At 38.3% G+C, this 19916-nt stretch overlaps 1 protein-coding gene across 7 annotated transcripts in view; it reads left to right on the top strand.

Moving 5' to 3' along the window:
- Positions 1-19916, top strand: part of LNX2 (ligand of numb-protein X 2) — an 82453-nt gene that overhangs the window by 23790 nt on the left and 38747 nt on the right. For 2 of the 7 annotated variants that reach the window (XM_082700720.1, XM_082700719.1), the window contains exon 2: positions 18493-18645. The exons of 4 other annotated variants lie outside the window; for them this stretch is intronic. The gene's annotated coding sequence lies outside the window, so the exon portion shown is untranslated. Of the gene's footprint in view, positions 1-18475; positions 18646-19916 lie in introns of all 7 variants that reach the window. One more of the 7 variants, XM_082700718.1, reaches the window with a different exon arrangement.

The raw sequence follows: 19916 nt of genomic DNA, 5'->3' as shown, positions 1-19916 counted from the left end.
AGACATCATATTTTAAAAAACAGGGAGTTGGTGCGCCTGGGTGGCTCAGTGGGTTAAAGCCTCTGCCTTTGGCTCAGGTCATGATCCCAGGGATTGAGCCCCACATCATGCTCTCTGCTCCACAGGGAGCCTGCTTCCTCCTCTGTCTCTTTTTGTCTGCCTCTCTGCCTACTTGTGATTTCTCTCTCTCTGTCAAATAAATAAAATCTTAAAAAAAAAAAAAAAAAACCAAAACCAAAACAAAACAACAACAAAAAAACAAGAAGTTCTCTAGGAGAGGATAGTGGGAAAGAGTATTGCATACTACAGGCAGATGGAACATTTGCAAATTCCTTGCGCCAAAACAGGGCATGACACTTTAAAGGAACAAATAGAGAATCTGTGGAATAGAGAAGTGAAATCCATGAGGACTGTGCTAAGAAATAAAAGCTGGAGAGTGAAGTCCAGAGCAGAATTATGCAGAGAATAATGGGTAGGCCTTTATACTGGGTTAGGTGTGGGAGGTAAGGGAGAGGGCAGTATCAAAAGTCCCTTTGCGTTTCTGGCTTAAGTGCCTATATGGTGAGCCCATTCTCCAGTGGAGGACCAAATTTTGGTGGAAATGATTGTGGGTTTGATTCTGGGTCTGTTATGGTGTCTTTGAAACAACCAGGTATGTATTTTGTTATCATGCTGTGAAGGATGTCACCTCCCCCAGATACTTTTCCTTTTGTGGCTCTTTATCTTATAGGTATAATATAATGTGGGAGTCTCTTCAGTCCTTACCTGCCTGCTAATCATTCCTGCTCTATACAGCTAGCATCTTAATTCAAGTTTTCTTTTTTCTCTCAGACTACTCTCATGATTTTTTTTTTAACAGGACTCCCTCCATTCTTTCAGACTTCCCCTTAATTCTTGCTTCACAATATATCCAGAATAAGTGTTTGAAATTACAGATCTCATCTCATCATTGTCCTTCTTAGAACCCTTCAATACCTTCTTTTTGTTTATAGAACAAACATCCAAGTCCTTAACATTGTTCCCAGCACCTTGTGGATTACTCGTACCCCTGCAGATTTCCCAGGTTTTTCCTCATGCTCTCTAAGGACTTTTCAGTTGACCTTCCTCACATATCAGCTAAAACATCACATTCTCGGGGAAGCCTTACCTTGAACTTCCTTGTTGGGCACCTCTAAAGATAGATCTTGTATTTTTATTGTTTTATATATATTTGTGACACTGGCTAATTAAGACCTTTGTACTAGATTAAGATCTGTGAGGGCAAGGACTGTCTGTTTAGCTCTCCACAGTAACCCTCTCCCCACCACAGTGCCTGGCATGCAGCCTATGACTAGCAAATGTTTGTTGAATGAATCATGAACTTTCTAGTGCTTAATTTATGTACCTGTTATGTGCCATGTTAGTTAACTGATAGGGAAAAACAACGTAATGTGTTTTGCTTTTTAAAATACATTATGTTTTACTCTTAGGTTTTCTTAATTTGGACTGTTCCCATGGAAACAGCAACCAAGGCTGTTGGGGTTACTATAATACTCTGTAGGTGATATTTGCTGCTGCCATTGTTAACCAAGACACAAAAATTTGAATTTTTAGATGGAGGTGTATTGGGTTTGAGAACCAAAGTTTAAAAATTTAATTTGAGGGAGAGTTGTTAAATATTCACTTTTCCAGTACTCTTTTGAAGGTCTTCCTTTCCATTAAAATAGTTTGCTGCAGAGCTCTAGGAGTTGGGAAAGCATGAATGCTGTTCTGTTTCTCCTAGATAACTCTGTTGTTTGTTTTCATTCTACTGTCTATCACTTACTGATTTTCTTTCTTAATGAATGCTTTGTTAATAAGTAATACTAATGACCTTTACATAGTTGGAACATAATTATATTGTCTGTAACATAAGTGAACTTCTCTTACTAGGCATCGTAAGTTAGGATTGTTGGGGTGCCTGGGTGGCTCAGTCAGTTAAATGTCCACCTTGGACTCAGGGCCTGATCCCAGGATCCTGGAATTAGGACCTGAGCTGGGCTCCCTGCTCAGCAGGGAGTCTGTTTCTCCCTCTCACTCTGCCCCTCTGCCCACTTGTGCATGCTCTCTCTCTCAAATAAATAAAATCTTTGAAAAAAAAAATTAAAATAACATGAAGTTTCCTTTAATACCTTAAAGGCCCAGAGGAGAGCTGCAAGCATAGTTAAAGCATTTCTTTTTTTTTTTTTTTTTAAGATTTTATTTATTTATTTGACAGAGAGAAATTACAAGTACACTGAGAGGCAGGCAGAGAGAGTGAGAAGGAAGCAGGCTCCCTGCTGAGCAGAGAGCCCGATGCGGGACTCGATCCCAGGACCCTGAGATCACGACCTGAGCCGAAGGCAGCGGTTTAACCCACTGAGCCACCCAGGCGCCCTTAAAGCATTTCTTTATACACCCTTTCATAGATGAAGGTTGCAGTCAGAACTTTGTAAAAATTTTATGCCCCATGGCAAATATGAGTAAATGTTTTCCAAGAAACTTTTAGAGATTGAGGAACATCTCAAAAATTGAGATGCTGTATAGTTTTATGTTGATTTTGATACTGAATGCAGAAGCAAAAAGTTATTTGGATTTTGTGAGTTAAAAATGAATGTTGATTTTGAAGGCCCCATTTTATCGTAGTAAATATAAAAATGAAAATACAAATTTGTGGGAAATTCCCTTGAAACTGAAAATACAAGGCCTCCCTAGTATTTTGGCCCTTAAATACAAATAGCAATATCTGTTTTCTTCTGGAAGTTAGCCTCTACGATGCTAACTAACAACAGAAAATAAATAATTTCCCTCCGGGTCTATCATCCATTTATTTATATGAACATATATGAGTTTGTGCATATTTTGGCTTGTAGAACCTCTGCATATTTACTTTAAGTATATGTACTTAAAAAATTATGGGTTTGGAATAAGATTGCCTGATTTGAATCAGGCAACTAGTAACTGACTGAATCATGTTCAATCAGTTACTAGCTTTGGCATCTTGGGCAAGTTACCTAATGTTTCTTACTTTCAGCTTCCTCATCTGAAAAATGAGGTTGCTGCTGCTAACCATATCAAACTCATGGGATTAAATCTGTTAATTCCCCATCTCAGTTAATAGCATGCCTGATATATAGTAAGCCCTCAGTAAATATCGGCTATTATAACTCTCTCCTCAGTCATTCCTTTTTTATGTTAAAATTGCTCTCATGAGTTAAAACCCGTTTAATTTACACTGTCTCTTCATGGCATCAGTCATGTGGCTGTTGTCTAACAACAAAATTCCCAATATTTTGTCCCCTCCTCATGGTCTTGTTGTTTTCGCTTGTTCTTATTTTAGTTGCCTGCATCTCAAATCTTTTTCTGGCTACACTGTGTTTTTCCTTAGCTTACTGGGCATCAGTATTTCAGACAGGGTGGGCCATAGGTATTGACCATAGCTGTGTTTTACTTTTAAACAGTGACGAGACTTCCTTCCTCCAAACTACCCACCCTCCCTGTCCCGTGCTGTGCTGGAAGGATTGAGCTGGAAGAAGCTTTGCTGGTTGTTTAGCCCAGTGCCTTTGTGCTGCAAAGCAGAAGGTTAGAGTCTGAGACTACAGCTCTTCCAGATGATGGACATTTTTTTGTAAATCTTGCAAGATATTTTATTTCTCCACAGAGGATAAATCACAGAGTACAATAATAAATGGGTTACTAAATTTGGGCTTTAGAAAATATCAGGAAATTCTTATATTTATGATTGAGAAGCTAATCTTGAATTATAAGGTATGTAGTTGTATTTTGTTGGGAAATGTGAGGAAAATTCATGTGTAGCTCTCTTTTCTTCCATATATCTGTGCTGGTTTTGATATGCTGACCCCTCGCCCTCTTGTTTCTCTCTTTATTATTTGAACATCCTGCAGTGTTGCTCAAATCCACCCCTCATTTGGTTGTTCCTACTCATTACATTCGTTCAAGTTCTCATTACCATTTATCTTTACCATTGCAGGAACTTTCTGTTTTGCCTTCCTGCATTATTGCCATACCTCCTAACCTGTACCAAATCTGCTGCCATAGGTAATCCTATCCCCCCGCATGCAGACCTATTCACATCATTTTCCTCTAGCTATAATCTATCTAGTGATAGAGAGCTGTACTATTGATAATGGAAAAAACAGGAAGGCTGATGGATGCCTGATCATTTTTGAGGGGGAAAAATGCATATTTTGTTAGGGGAGGAAGGTCTGAATTCCTCTGTTAGAGACTCTCATGCCAGCAGGTTAAACTCTACAAAGAGGCATCTCTCCATGCCTTATAGTACTGGGAGTATGGGAAAATCTCCTTGTTAAGTCTGGTCCACTCAGATATCTTTCTTTGGCAGTATCTTAAATTAATTAAAGATTTGTTCCTTTAATATTTCATTTTGTCTTCCGTTATATACAAATGTCCTTAGAATAGGGTAGTATATTAATTTTCATAAATCTTACATAAACCAGTTTATTGAGATTTATTTCCTTAGATTTTGTTTAAGAAAGAAAAGGCAGGTAAGGGTAGAGAATGTAATACTGAAATATGAGAAAGGAAAGGACATAGATGAGGAGAGAAAAGATGAAGAAAATAAAATTTATGACCTAGCATTGATCTAAGGGCTGGCCTCATCTTTAACTTTAACATCCTTTCAGTGGGCTCATTCCTTTTCCCCATCTTTTCTATGAGAATTTGTTTTTAGAAATAAAGTTCATCTAGTTAAATAATGAATCTGTAAATTCTGTGAACTGGATACTTCAGTAGTCATGTAGATTAAAAGTCATCCTCACAATTCATAAGTACAAATAATTATATGTCATATTTGATTGGAAATATTTCTGATACTTTTATTTATTTTTTAATATAAATAAAATAACTATTATAAAATAAGATTTTATTTATTTATTTGACAGACAGAGATCACAAGTAGGCAGAGAGGCAGGCAGAGAGAGAGAGGAGGAAGCAGGCTCCCTTGCTGAGTGGAGAGCCCAATGCGATGTGGGGCTCCATCCCAGGACTCTGGGATCATGACCTGAGCTGAAGGCAGAGGCTTTAACCCACTGAACCACCCAGGGCCCTGAAAATATTTATTTTTGTGTAATGGATTTCTGGCCTGCTTTATGATTGTTCTCTAAGCCAAAGGATTTCCTTTTATGAGTATTTACCCTACATGTCTATCTGCTTTTTACATTCCAGTGAAGTAAATTAAAATGGAGAATGTACATTGAAAACATTTTATCTGCTGAGAGCCACAAATTCAAAAGAATTTTTCTTTTATTCCAGTTTTGATCAAATTTGTTCTTTTAAAAACTGTTGTTGTAAAAATATATATATACACACAGGTTGAAAATGGTGATATAAATGTATTCAGTTAATAGAGTTGTGGATTAGATACTCAATTTTATTTGCCTGGTTCCCAGCCTAGCACATACTGGGCACTCAGTAAATATTTATGGGGTATAATTTAATACATTAAAGATGCATGTAATTAATGTAATTAAAATTACATTAAAGCCTACAGTATAATATCTATGACCATGAAATTCTAAATCCATTCAGAAGCAATATCCTGACATAATATTTTGAAAGGATGAATAAATTTCTCAAAAGCCATTAATTTCCTTGTTTTCTGTATATTGGTAGAATTATTTAACTCAATAAAATAGGCAACCACCATTTTAACACCTCTACATTTGAAAATCTGCCTCTCGTGCTTAACTGAATCTCTCAGTTTTATATATGTGTGTATTTTATTATTAAGAGTAGTTATAGTCAAAATTACAGGTATCCCTGCTTTTCAAAAATTTGTGTTCTGCCTCTCTGCTTTTTCAAAGGACCTATCTGTTTTCACTAATTGAAAGAAATCCAAAGAGGATTTTTGCTTTTACAAAGGAAGAAAAAAAAAGACCCAAAAGCAAAAATAGCAGCCAGCATTTGTTGTGTGTTGAGCAGAGGCTGTGCACATCCGGATGGGCCACAGCAGCCCCACAGCCCTTCAGGGTGAGCTGAGCTCTGCATCTTGCCATCAAACCACCAAAGCTTTGAATTGTGTCTGTGAGCATCTGTGCTTTGTCTCCATTTATTTTGTGCATCTTTTGGCAAGTTGTGTCCTAAGGTATGAGAAAAGCTTAAGAGATTTTTTGGGTCTGGGAATGCTCAGGAATCTTTCCATATAAATTAATAGTGATTGCTTCTTTGCTTTATGCCATTTCAACTTACAAAAGATTTCATTGGAATGCTCTGCTCTCAGATAGTGGGGGAAACCTGTATTTGAAGAGGATTTGTGGGGAGGGAGCAAATTATGGGTCATTGGATTTCTGGTGGTAAGCAGATTTGGATGGGCACTAAATGAACTAGAATGGTCCAAGAATAGTAGTAGTAGGGGGCTCCAGTTATACCTGAGATATAAAGAAGCTGAAAAGTTAGAGTACAGGATTCTAATCCTGTAAGATTATAGGATTATAGGCAGAGAATAACTGGGTTTACTTGTTTTGAGTTTATCAAAGACTGTTAGATTATTAATCTCTTCATTGGGATGGACAGGGTCAAAATAGGACGACCCCTTGGTCCTTGGGACTTTCTCACAGATAGAATTCTACAGGTTAGTAAGACCTTTTTGTGCAAAAGATTAGATACAACGGAATAAACTCTCTTTGTACTCTTATGAGTGATAGCCTTAAAAATAAAAGTTACTTCAATAGCAAAAATGAGTTTACTTGGGAATAGCAGAAAATTTCGATTTAAGACATGCAAGCCCCACAAAGAGGAGGAATGTTATTTTATGGAGAAGAAGGAGGAAGTTGGGAGGGGTTGTTTTGAACAAAAGTGCCTTTGAGAAAAACAAGAGTTCAGGGTGGTGATAATTTCTCATTGGTTGAGTTGCCAGGGGCAGCTGATTCCTCCTAGGAGATACAATGTCCATCTTTTCCTGTTGGGGCCTGTAATTAATGAGTCTTTCCTGTTAAGGATTCTTCTGTTGCAGTCTGTAATTGATTGTTCTTCCTGTAATTGACTGTTGAGTGGGATGGCTCCTACTTCTAGCCTCCCAGTTCCATTTTGTGAACTTTCCCTTTATTAATTCCCCCAGGTGTTTGGCCGAACTCTGGGCCTCCACAGTTCTTTATCCTGGGAGGCATGGAAGGATAGGTCCTATTCAGATCTCACATACCTGGCTTCACTGGGGTGGCTGTCTCTGAGTGAGTGCATTTACAGAAATAGGGAGCTTCCTGTAATACAAGTTGCTGTTTTTATTTGATCCCCTTTCTCTGGAATCCTCATGATCTAACTACCCCTTTTTAATACTGCCTTGGGATACGTTATTGAAATTTTCACTTTTAAGAAAGTTTAATCTAGACTTTTATATTTAGCATACAGAAAGAAATAATAATGTCAAAGAGATCCTGAAGATCTTTATAGTCTATCCGTGTCCTGCTCCTACCATTGAATGATAGGAACTTGCTAAGAAGCTAGAGACCTGTCCTCACATGCCCCATCCCTATGTAGGTCCCCTTTTCTTTCTTCCCCTTCTTCATTTATCAATTTCCCACACTATTTTGTTAATTTGGAGAGTATGTATTACTTCTTAAATTAACAAATTAACTTGTTTTTTTTTTTTTTAAGATTTTATTTATTTATTTGACAGACAGAGACCACAAGCAGGCAGAGAGGCAGGCAGAGAGAGAGGAGGAAGCCGGCTCCCTGCTCAGCAGAGAGCCTGATGCAGGGCTTGATCCCACGACCCTGGGATCATGACCTGAGCCGAAGGCAGAGGCTTTAACCCACTGAGCCACCCAGGCGCCCCAAACTTGATTTTTATTATACAAGTTGCTAATGGCCGTTTTAGAAAACACAGGTAAACGTAAGAAGAAAGTAGTCACCTGTGATCCCCATCCCAGTTAGTACTGCTTTTAATGTTCTGTATGTTATGTTTTAAGTTAAAGAACACATATATTAAGTCTAATGTAAGTACTTTTTATTTTACCAGTTGGCCAATGATTTATAATTTACTGATATAAGTTAGTATAATATATGGCTTACAAATTTTTAAGTGAATACTTTTAAATGATAAACCTACTTATAAGTGTCTCCCCCACCACCAACCCCTGCCAAAAACGAAAGGCAATTGCCTGGGCAGATGGTAGTTAGAAGATAATAGTGTTTGGGGGAAAATATTTTTAAAATCAGTAATTAACTTATATTAACTCCTTTTTTATCAGAAGTTAATATACTCAGTAATATCTTTTTCATTCCTCCTTTAACTCTGAAATTTGGTATTAGAAGTGTGGGCATTTGTAAATTATATAGTATAAAGACTGACTCATCTATGAGTCTTTTCAATTATTAAGCATGCTACAGCTAATATTGCTAATATTTGAGTAGTTAATAGTATTTCATCTACATTAAAAATAGTATACATATCCTTAAAGTAATTTTACTAAGCCTGACTATAAGTTGTTTTATGATTAAATAATATTTTACGTATCATACGTTTCACTTCCCCACGTACATAATAGGTACATTGCAACACAGCACTTTTCATGTGTATTATTGTACTTCTCCAACTGTTGCAGAAATAAAGTTAGAAAGACACGTTCATCATTCAGAAGGTTAATAAGCATATGTTACTGAGTTGTTTATACCATATGTACTTAATCACAAGAAATGTTGTAAATATAAGGTAGTTGATAACTATCTTATAATTGCTTAATTGTTTATGTGAATTCATTTAAATAAAAAGGAAATATTTTAAAATTTCTGTATTTAAGCAAAAAAACCTAGGAATTAAGGATATTTTTTACATTCCTTAAGCTCTGTTTCCTACTGGTCCAGACACTATAGCCATTCTGTTTTTGTTTTTGTTTTTTTAAGATTTTCTTTCTTTATTTGATAGAGATTACAAGTAGTCAGAGAGGCAGGCAGAGAGAGAGGAGGAAGCAGGTTCCCTGCTGAGGAGAGAGCCCGATGTGGGGCTTGATCCCAGGACCCTGAGACCATGACCTGAGCCAAAGGCAGAGGCTTTAACCCACTGAGCCACCCTGGCGCCCCACTATAGGCATTCTTAAAAGTGAGGAAACATTCTAAGGTGTTATGATTTATATTTAGTACATCAAGAGAAATGATAATAAGCCTCCATAATTGTGGAAAAATTATTGTTCTGCTTTTCTATTTTGTATTAGCTATGCTGAACATCTATCCTAATTATGGTTTTCTTTTCTGAAAGTGTTAAGATTTATGTATGTGTATATGGCGTAGTTCATAGATTATTTCAGATTCAATCAGATGGCTTCTAGAAACAGGATAAGTTTTTATACTGGACTGCTAAGCAATATATATTTTAAACTAGAAAATTATAAGTCCACTCTCTTGATAAAAAAATTTGAGGAAAGAAAGAAACAACAATATAAAATGTTGGAGTAGAAAATGACTGTCAAATAGTGGCATATTATATGCATGTGTGTATATATATTTTTTGAAATGAAAATATTCCATTTTTTGAAAAAAAAACTTTAAAATTTAGAATTATATATGTAAAATTTAGAATTATATGTATATAATTCTAAGTTTAAGGTTTTTTTTTTTTTTTTTCCCAACAAAACCATTAGATTTTTGTGGATGTATTGCTTAGGACTAAGATATAGAAACCAATAGGAATTGTGAAATTTCTTGTTTCTTAAATTGTCTGTCTTTTAATATTAATAATAAAATCATTGAAATACCTAGAAGTAATTATTGCCACTTTTCAAAATCTTCTCATAATATTTATCTTAAGTTAGAGGCTCTAACAGGACAGAAAATTACAGTATTTAAAAACACATTCAAGAACTGTCAGTCTTTGAGAAATTAAAAAGGAATCTGAACATCCCATATTTAAGAATAGGTATTCTACAAAACAGTGTTCCAGAAGTAACCCTATTCTGTAGTATGACTTGATTCTTTTTTTCATTTCATAATTCCTCTCCCTAGATTATAGTTGAAAATTGTACATCTCATAGGTAAGTAAGTTTAGTTTAGTTTAAATCTGTTTTAAATCTCAGATTAAAATCTCAGAATCTCAGATTTTAGTTTAAATCTCATAGGTAAGTATGTTTTTTTTAAAGATTTATTTATGTGAGAGAGGGAGTGAGTGGGGGGGGGAGGACAGAGGGAGGGGGGGAGAGTCCCAAGCAGACTTCCTGATGAGCACAGAGCCCCACTAATGCTCCCTAGTCTCAGGACCCTGAGATCACAACCTGAGCTGAAACCAAGATTCTAACGCTTAAGCAGCTCTGCCACACAGGCACCCCTCATAGGTCAAATTTCTAAGTAAAACCTGTTTATGTGTAAAGTGTAAAATGAAGGTAAGCTGAGGAGATGCATTGTGATGCCATTGTGGTGACCGCCGAAGGGATAGACATGTATATGTATTCCAGATAAGATATATGTACATACATATAAAATCCAGAGTGAGAGGCTCACCAAGCAAGTGAAAATCTGCTCCCTTACACCTGATCTGCTTGGCAGTTACATTTCACATGATATCTTAAGATGACATTTTGGTTTATGAGTAAGCCACTTCCACATTTGGATAAAGGGATTTAGTTCACTGGAACCAACCATTCTCCTTTTTTTTCTTTAAAGATTTTATTTATTTATTAGAGAGAGCGAACACGAGGGTGAGGGGGAACTAACCATTCTTGAGGTTTCACATTGGCAAAGCTATAACGCAGCTCTGGTAACTTAATTATGCTGGATCACTATTGAGATCAGCTAGATTTCCTGACCAAATGTACTTCTTTTAACTCCATCGAGGACTCTAATTTAGAATTCATTCATTTTTTTTTTTTTAATTTTATTATTTCACAGAGACAGTGAGAGAGGGATTATAAGCAGGGGGAATGGGAGAGGTAGTGGGAGCAGGGAGTCTGATACGGGCTCCATCTTAGGACCCTGGGGTCATGACCTGATCTGAAGGCAGCCGCTTAATGATTGAGCCACCCAGGCACCTGTAGAATTCATTCTTTAGGAAGAATGGTGAATGGTGAAATACCAGGCATGAAAAAGACTGGCGAGCACTATAACCATTTGTGTCCAATTTGCTTCACAGAAGCCACACACCTTGTGATTTTTTTTCCCCCAAGCCTCACCAAGCCCGGCTCCTGGCTCCAAGTTCCTAATAAGTTTGCGTAAGTGAATGCCCAGCCTAGAGCGGATTAGCAGCAAACTACAAGTTCTCTCTCTCTCTCTCTCTCTCTCTCTGTGGGATCTTTGTCAGTGAGAGAGAGAGAAACAGGTGACAAACATTAAGGGAGGTGGCAGAAAAACTAACAAATTGACTCAGTTGTAATGCTTTAGGTGGAAGAATCATGGATATATAGCATAATTAATCTTTATTTTCTATTTAAGGAGGTAAGTATGGAATAGGGAAGAAGTCTAGGAAATTGGTGGGAAGAGTAAGGGGAGAGTGATGCAGGGTGCAGAGGAATAGCATAGGTGAGAAGAGGAGGAAGTAAGGGAGAAAAAGGAAGAAGAGACTCAGGAAGATATTATCCAAGAAGAGTGACGAACCCGCAATCCCTGGAAACAGAGTGGTATGAGGTCTATGTTCGGAGTGGGGGGGGGGCGGTTGAAGAAGCATCTGGCTAGAACCCGGGGTTTGGAACCTTAGAGGTGGGAATAAGAATCAGGTATATCCTGTTAAGATACCTGGCCTATCTTCTATTAACAGATTTTTTTTCCTATAAGGGGAAATGATAGACTCATAGTCGTTTGTCATGAGATCATCTATTGTCATGGGGAGGTGAAACGAGAAACAAGAGGCAATCAAGAAGTTACAGGAGCCTGATTTAGAACAGAGGCAATGGGAAAATTCCAGTGCTAGAATCCAGAGTTGGCGAGACAAGTGAAAGCAGAGGACTCATTTGTTCATTTTCTCTTTCAGTCTTGAGATTGTTATTAACCACGTGCTGTGTCAGGCACGCTACAAGGTGCTGGGCCTATGCATAATGTAAGACATGCTACCTGGATTTTAAGGGATGCCCAGCAGGGGCGATACATCTAAGCAAGTGAGAGCTCACTCCAGCAGTGAAGGCATAATGAAATAATAATAAAATGGTGGCACAAGGGACAGAGTGAGTGATTTTGTTTGGGTGGATGAGAACCAGCTCTGTAGCAGAGGGTTCCCTTGAGCTGACCATTAAATGGAGAGGGATCTGCAGATCAACAAGGCAGGAGAGGAAATTCCAAGCAGAGGGACTAGCATGCTGAGGTCAGAAAGTTGTAAGTACTTTAGCATAGCCAAAGGGTAGAATGTGTAAAATTGTGTCAGGAAATGAAACTAGAGGAGCCAGATCTGGAAGGTTTAAGTGCCAGGTTGGAGAACTTGGCTTTCCTTTTGTAGAAGCAACTGGGGGCTGCAGAAGAATGTGAAGAAAATAGTATCACTGTTTGGGGGAATCCTAGTGTTGTAAGGTAGCTGGGAGAGGAGGAGCATGCCTGAAAACCCTTTTGGGTGGTGGCTAAAAGAACGGGTGCAGCGCGTAACTGCAGTCTAATTTGGTCTCAGTGGTGGGATGGATGGAGGGTGGAGGACACACAAGCAGCGTGTTCCGGGGGTGGGGGTGTCGGTGGGAACTTGGTGACTGGGTGTGGAAAACGAGGCAGAGAGTTGGAAAGAAACAGGCTTCTCTGGTTCTAGTTATAGGGTGCTGGGAGTCTAGAAGTACCATTAGGAAGTGCTATAATAGGATCCCTTAGAAGGAAATAATGACATGGTTTTTGAACGTAAGTGTGAGTCACATATATGGGAACTGGGACAGTTATCTAATAACTGTTGGGAGAAAAATAAAGGTAGATCTGTACTCATATTACATACTGACCAGAACAATGTGATAATCATTTTATTTAAAACTATACAAATAAAGAAAATACAGCACATCTTTATCATCCTGTTATGGAGGACTAGAATAGTGGAAGCATTTTTAAAGGAACAAATGAATGTATTTAATTACATGAAAATGGACAACTTTTTTATGTCAATGGACATGCAGGCATATAGGATGCCTAGGGGAAAATTATAATCAAAGACTTTTTTTTTTAATCAGCCAAAGAGCAAATTATAACCAAAGGCTTTTTTTAATCAGCCAAAAGAGCTTTTATAACTAATACGTTAACCTCTTGTCAAGAAAAACACTATAATTTAATAGAAATAGAAATGGACCAGGGATATAGAGGTGCTCAGCAGAGAAATAAGTATAATAATCATAGAAAGTTAGTCAAAGAGGTACAACTAAAGGAAAAATTAGATATTACACTTGTATTTTAAATGGTCAGATTTATAAATATTAAAAAGAATCAAAATAACCTCAGAGCAGTTTGGGAGAACTTAGCATGCTTACACATTTCTGGTAGGAATCAAAATTTTATTCACCATTTCAGAGGGCAGATACTGAATGGCAGGGAAGTAAAGCAAGAAGCTGGAACTGAGAAGTGATCATGAGATTTGGCAGTTAGACACTCTGGCCACAACAAAACCAGTCTCAGGCTGATGGAGATGGAAGCCCTTTGGGTAAAGAACTGAAGTTTGCACTGATGGTCTTACATTTCAGATAGACTGGAGGTGAAACGAAGGTGGGAGAAAGGGTAATACGTGCAGTCCCGTCTTTTGTTTTCATTTTTATTTTTATTATTTTTTTAAAGATTTTATTTATTTATTTGACACACAGAGAGAGAGATCACAAGTAGGCAGAGAGGGAGAGAGGAGGAAGCAGGCTTCTGGCTGAGCAGAGAGCCTGTTGCGGGACTCCATCCCAGGACCCAGGGATCACAACCTGAGCTGAAGGCAGAGGCTTTAACCCACGAAGCCACCCAGGCACCCCTGTTTTCATTTTTAAAGCTGTCAAGACATGAGCTTTATGTGGAGGGAAAAGAGAGGTTGAAGAAAGATAAGAAACATGACATAGGCTGTCAAAAGGTATGAGACAGCCCAAGTCGGGGGAGACGGGGATGGGGAATTCGCTTTCAGACGGGGACTGGGAGATCTGTTGCAAGAAGAAGGAATTAAGAATGTATATAAATAAAATAAACTTGAACATGTGTGGTTGAAAAGTGTCATTTTGTTAAAGGGGGTGGGGGGAGTGCTACGACCTCTGATAGTCTCAATTCCTCCTGGAATTCAAGATTTCCCCCTTTCCCCTATGGCATGATTTCTCAAAAGAATTGTCTGTGCTCTAATTCCCCTCTTCCAATTCTCTCTTGAACTCTTCCAGGAAGCGTTTGCTCTCATTCCACCAAAACTCTGTATCAAGGTCACTGGCGAATTTCATGTTGCTAAATCCAAGGCTTATTTCTCAGTCTTAATCTTATTTTACTTGCCTGCAGGATTTAACACAGTCAGTTCTTCCCTCTTCCTTGAAGCACTTTATTTGGTTTCTGCTCACTGTCCTCCTAATTTCGTTCCTACCACAGTGTCCACTCCGCCTCAGCTTGGTCCCTTCTTATCTCACAGATTTTATATTGTTGGACTCTCTCAAGGCTCAGTCCCCTGGCCTCTCTTCTGCTTACTCAGCCACTCTCCTTTGGTGATCTTTTCCAGTCTATACGCTTTTCCTTTCTACACACTGATGCTTCCTAAATTTATATGACCTGCTCAGTCCTCTCCCTTGAGCTGGGCTTGTATAGTTAGCTGCCTGCTCAGGGTCTCTACTTGGAGATCTGATGGTCATTTCAATCTTAAGATGTCCAAGCTTGAGCCGAGCCATGTAACCTCCTCTCTGATACACTTTTGCATCTCAGTTATGTCAATTCTGTTTTTCCAGTTTAAACCAAAAACCTTGGGATCATCCAGGACTTTTTCCCCCCACCATCAGCCCATGCACACATTTTGGTCATCAGCAGATCATATTGGTCTGTCTTCAAAATACATCCAGAACTGAGTCTTCTCTCTAGAGCTCAGACATGTCCACCTGGTTCTTTCAACCGCCTCTCTCACTTAGACTATTTCAGTAGGTTCCTAAGTGCTTGTAGCTTGTAGGTTTGGCCCCTTCACCGTGTTCTCAGCACAACAGCCCACAGTGATCCTGCTAAGGTACTTACTCAGAGTAAAAGCCAGAGTTCTGTAAGCCCTGCAAGATTTAAGTAGCCCCAATTACCGCTCTGACCTGTTTTCTTCTCTCTGCTTTGTTCATTTCTTCCACCCTGGCCTCTTCACTGTTCAGTGAACACACCAGGCACATTCCCTCCTCCGGGCCTTTATACTTATTATTGCACTTGTCTGGAACAGACATTTTTATACCAGGTACCTGTGTGGCTTTCTAGTCACTTTTTGGTTTTAAGTGACGTGTCCCTTGATAGTGAGCCTTTTCCTGATCACCTTACTTACTTAAAAATCTTCCCTTCGCGTACTGCTTTCCCTGTCTTACTTTATTTTTTCTTTCCAGCCATGTAATGTTTTTAGCTTCACAGTAATCCTATATATAAGCAAGAAACCATTGTTACTTTACACACAAGGAAACTTGAGATTTATAGACATTTAAGCGCTGTGCATATCACGATATCGCATTGTTAGTGAAATAGGGGCAGGGCCTGATTTTGAACCCAGGTCTCAAACTCCACGAACTCTAACTCCAGGGGCTCTTTTGATGCTTTTCACTCCCATGGGTAATTGAGACTTAGGAGTTGTAATCATTGAAATTAGAGATTTTTGAAAAGACCTTAAAATTAAGAACTTATCAGTCACTTGGAAACAAATGTTTTCTGTATGTCCTGTGCAAGAAGTTAAAGAATGTTTTCATCCTTTAGAAGAAAACATAATTTAATTTATTAAGATGAGAGCCCTTGCCTTTGAGTGTAATAGAGAGAAGCATTTAAATAATAGCCAGCTGGTAAACATCCGCAATAAAACCGAACCAATGAAAACTGTAGTTCCCTCCCGCCACTCACCCTGCATCTTCTAGGTATATGCAATACTTTGGAATTTGTGACACTCTCTAAGATGATAGAAATTGCCCCAGCTTAGCTGGCTGGTAAGGAGTGCTGCTGGGAAGAGCCCATGTGCTGCCGGAACCTGTCTTTCCTGGAATAAAGTTCTTTCCACAGAGGTCTTTAATTATTGGCAGAGGTTTGTCTGGATACTTTACTGTCTAGACATGTTTAACATTCCATATGGTATGTTTCTTTTTCAAAACAGTTTTATATCAATTCTATTTTTAAATTACTCTAAGGTAACATAATATAGTATGATTTTTAAAAATACAGCTTTAGTATCACTATCTGAACCTATAAGATTTGGGGAGATAATTCAGTTTGGTTTTGGCCTTTATCTCTTTGCATTTAAAATAATTTTTCATCAAAGCATAGTGGTTCAAATTGGAAGACGTAGTGGTAGAAGGACATTTCAGATTGGTTATTTCTCTGCTCACCACAGTTTAACCTCCACTTTGTAGAAATTTAAGATCCTGAAGTTATCGAAAACAATAACAAATTTTGGGACTGACAGGTAAATATGACATATCACTGAGCATTTTATTAGATATGAAAAGACAGAATCATAAGAGTTTTTAGAGCTATATTTAACTCTATGTATGTGTGTGTGTGTGTGTGTGAGAGAGAGAGAGAGCGAGCGAGCGAGAGATCAGTTAGTATCTAGACAAAGCTGATAGTTTATACACAGGAAACCAAGGCATCAGAATATATATGATATACTACGTGCTCGTATATCACGTAGGATAAACATTTGGTGAATGAAAGAATTAATTGCATAGTGACCTAGTTACCCAGCTGGCATAGAGCTTAGAGCCTAAGTTTCATTGCTTCTAGCATTTTTTGCTTAGCTTACTAATTTTCTAGATTATTAAATAAGGTACATGTTACTACAAGTAGCATCTTAAGAATTTCAGAATGGCTTTTCAACATCATAAGAAGGGATAGACAAATATTTAAGTGTGCTGAATTACAGTTTTATGTAAAAAAATGAGAATTGTATGTGTGGAATTGTTGAAAACTGTTCTTTTGTAGTTTTCTTACTGACATGCAATAGGAAGTACGTTTTGATTAAGAATAGAATTTATTTGGGGCACCTGGGTGTCTCAGTAGTTTAAGCATCTGCCTTCAGCTCAGGTCATGATCCCACAGTTGTAGGATCTAGCCCCGCATCGGGCTACGTGCTTCTCCCGCTCCTGCTCCCCTTGCTTTTGTGCTTGTGTGCTCTCTCTCTCTCTGTCAAATAAATAAAATCTTAAAAAAAAAAATTCATTTAAGACCGTCATCTAGCATGCTAAATATTTCTATACAGCTAAATACCCAAGCATGCATCTTCCAGAAGGAAAAAAACTCTGTGGAGAGAGCTTTATTCCAGGAAAGACAGACTCCTCCAGTGCGGGCTCATCTCAGCATTTGACCGTTTTCAGTCTGTCTTTTTTAACAGTAGTGTTAGTTATTAACTGGTACTTCTTGTGAACAAAGCATATCAGATACCTTTAGTGCTCTGTACCAGCTATTCTCAAAGTATGACCCAGGGTCCCTTATTCTCTTCTGGTGGGTCCGCAAGGTCAACACTGTTTTTCCACTAATGCTAAGACGTTATCTGCCTTTCTCACTGTCATTCTATCCTGAGTGCCTAGTGGAGTTTCCAGAGGATACATGTGACCTCACCACAGATTGAAAATGTACAGATTTGAGGCTCAGGTTTGTAAAGGTATAACACAGTGCCCTCTCTTCTCACTATATTCCTTATTTTGGAAAAAGAAATGTTATTTTTTTTCCCATAAAAAACTTTTTCATAAAAATCCTGGTGTGTAATGGGTTTATTGTTTTATTAACAAATGAATATTTAAACAATCCCATTGTCACTTCAGAAACGTTCTCTAAATGGCATAGTGTAGTAAGGAGCCTTTTAGGATTGGCTTTTTTTACTGAGCATAATTCTCTGGAGATTCGTCCAGGTTGTGTGCAGCAATAATTCATTCTTTTTTATTGCTTGAGTATTATTCTACAGTACAGATGTTCCTTGGTTTGTTTACCCACTCACCCACTAAAGGTTGGGTAATTTCTAGTTTGGGGCCATTGCAAATAAAGCTGTAGATATATGTGAGACTTTCACTTCTCTGGAGTAAATATCCAGGAGCGCAGTAGCTGAATTGTATGGTAGTAGCATGCTAGTTTTTTAAGGAACTGCCACAGTTATCCCAAGTGGATAAAGGGATCCTTAGGTGTAAAAGTTTGACACCCAAAGGCATTATCAAAGCTGATGTGTCACATAGACAGTAAGAGAGTATTTCTGTATTGATGTCAGGTAAAAAAAAATTTTTTTTTTCAAAATTCTCAGACTTCTGACGACTAAAAGAAGTTATATCTTATTCTTTGTAATCATAGAGCAGGGTCCAGTATATCGACTGCTTGGCAGTGCCATAAATTGCAAGGTCTTCTCCTATATGTTTATAAAGTGATATTTTTTCACTTTTTTTTCATTTTCATTTCATTTTTTTTATCACTTCAGCACTCTTAACATTTCAGACCCAAGTATGAGCCTGACACAAAAACATTTTTAGTGTGTAATATGTGCCAAGAATGGCGAATACAGACAATAAAGAAGATGCTATCTTCACCCTCAAAGAGCTGAGAAGACAGATTAGCAAGAAGGCAAATGTAGTAATTGTTGAAATGAAGGTATGTGTAAGAGCAGCAAGGGCAAGAGGGAAGGGGGATGTACTCAGGAGTAGGAGTGGGGCTGGGGGGTTCTGCAGAGCAAGTAGAGTTTGAGTAGGAACTTGCCAGGAGGACACTTGAGGAGAGAGTAGCCCGAGACTCTTGAAGTTGATAAGTCAAAGGAGCCCTAGGGATTTCCCATCTAACCGTACTTTGGTGGGAATCTTTAGCTCATGGCCTCTTTTTTTCTGGGCTGGATCTCCAAAGGTAAGGACTGTGAGGACTCTTTCTTTCTGAATTAAAAATAATCTACAGAGGGGCACCTGGATGGCACAGTTGGTTAAGCATCTGACTTGATTTTGGCTCAGGTCATGATCTCAGGGGCTGAGATAGAGCCCGTAGTCAGGCTCCACACTCAGTGGGGCTGGTGGGTTCTACAGAGTAATTTGAATAGGAACTCTCTCTCCCTCTCACCCTCCCTCTGCTCTCTCTCCCCCTCCCCCCTCCCCCTGTTCTCTCTCTCTCATGCATGCTCTCTCTCAAATAGATAAATAAATCTTTAAAAAAAATAACCTCAAGAGAAATGATCTGAATAACATGTAGTTTTGGAGTTTGCAAATTAACTATGAAAAAACCATAGCTATTCCTAAGAGTCTCTGATGCACCAGGGTGTTCTTGTCTCATAAACCAGGAGAGGCAAGCCTCTTATTCCTAACTAGAGTTAGGTAGGAAACAATGTCTTCTCACTTCCTTTCCAGTGTACTGGGGATTTTTCAAGATATTATTTACAATATATTGTAAGAGGCACCTGGGTGGATCAGATGATTAAGCATCTGCCTTGGGCTCAGGTCATGATCTCTGGGTCCTGGGATCCAGCCCTGCGGAGGGCTTCCTGCTCAGCACAGAGTCTGCCCTTGCCTCTCCCTCTGCTTCTGCTCCTGCTATGCTTGCCTGCTTCTCTTTCGCTTTCTCTTTTTCTCTCATGTGAATAAATAAAATCTTTAAAATAATAATAATAAAATGTGTTGTAATATTCTCAGCCAACTTAATAACTTCCATCTCTTTACTCTTCCTGGAATATTAGCTAAACATACTTATGTAGTTTGTGAAGACACATATCATACAATGTATACCTATCTTTATATTATGAAAAATATTTAGGACTTGCTTAATTTGCATTTTGATATTTCAGATTGTGCTCATAGAATATCTGAACTCAAAATTATATCTAAACATGGGCATATCCTCCTATAAACATAGATGTACTTATGGCCGCCTAAATGTAGTAAGAG

The sequence above is a fragment of the Mustela nivalis genome, assembly GCF_964662115.1.
Source record: "Mustela nivalis genome assembly, chromosome: 15".
NCBI classification, from domain to species: domain Eukaryota; kingdom Metazoa; phylum Chordata; class Mammalia; order Carnivora; family Mustelidae; genus Mustela; species Mustela nivalis.
This window is presented reverse-complemented; position numbering and strand designations above follow the sequence as displayed.